Raw genomic sequence first — 926 nt, forward strand, 5'->3', positions numbered from 1 at the left:
TGCGCTGCGGCCGCGGCAGGATCCGCGGCTGGCGGGCAGCGGGGCGGCGGGGAAACCATGGCGGGGGACGGGGCGGGGCCGGATCTGATGCGGGCGGCGTGCGGCAGGGCGGCGGCGGGGCGGCGGCGGAAGGGCGGGAGGTCGCGGGCTGGCGGGCGGGAAAGGAAAGGAACTGGCGGTTGGGCGTTCGCGGGCGGCGGCTGGTTTTGGACCAGTTGCACCTCGTGATGTATTTGCACCGTGAGGTGTTGTATTTTACATCACGAGGAGGCCGCGATCCAAACTTTTTTACATATGGACTGTCTGTTAAAGCTGAGTTTTTGGCCTCAAACCGTCCAAAAGTTAGTTACTTTTATATTTGGACAATCTATTGAAGATGCTTTCAGGATGCCAATATGCCTGCGCAACGTACTGTCGACAGCCTGTCCACCATCAGATTGCTAGATTCAGAAAATAGCGAAGTAATCGTATGCATACACACACGAAAATGGAGTATCAATGACCCTACGCTTCCGCGGGGAAGTTCTCGACTACGACGGTCTACTATTGCGTCAGTTCAACGAATTCTGATCCTTTGCAAGTCTTTGCAGTTATTTTAGTGGTTGGAATTCTGAATTTTTTACATTGTCGACGAGAACAATGGTGGTACAACAGGAGGATTTCAGTTGTGGATTCAGCAAGAATTTAGAGGCATAAAGTCCTAGTTATAATCTCTTCCTCCCTTATGGTCGTTTTGTGTCGGGTTCAGTTAGCCCATATTTGATTGTATGCAACGTTTTATTTTCTAATAGTATAACCAAATTTGAGTTTTAAAAAACATTTCCGATGCACAAAACCTACTCGACACCCTTTTTCCCTGGCAATAGTTCGCCAATCGCCCATGCACATAATGGGCATGCACCGTTCGCCGGTTTGCAATCCGTTTT

Source organism: Triticum dicoccoides, chromosome 7B (genome assembly GCF_002162155.2).
Source record: "Triticum dicoccoides isolate Atlit2015 ecotype Zavitan chromosome 7B, WEW_v2.0, whole genome shotgun sequence".
NCBI lineage: Eukaryota > Viridiplantae > Streptophyta > Magnoliopsida > Poales > Poaceae > Triticum > Triticum dicoccoides.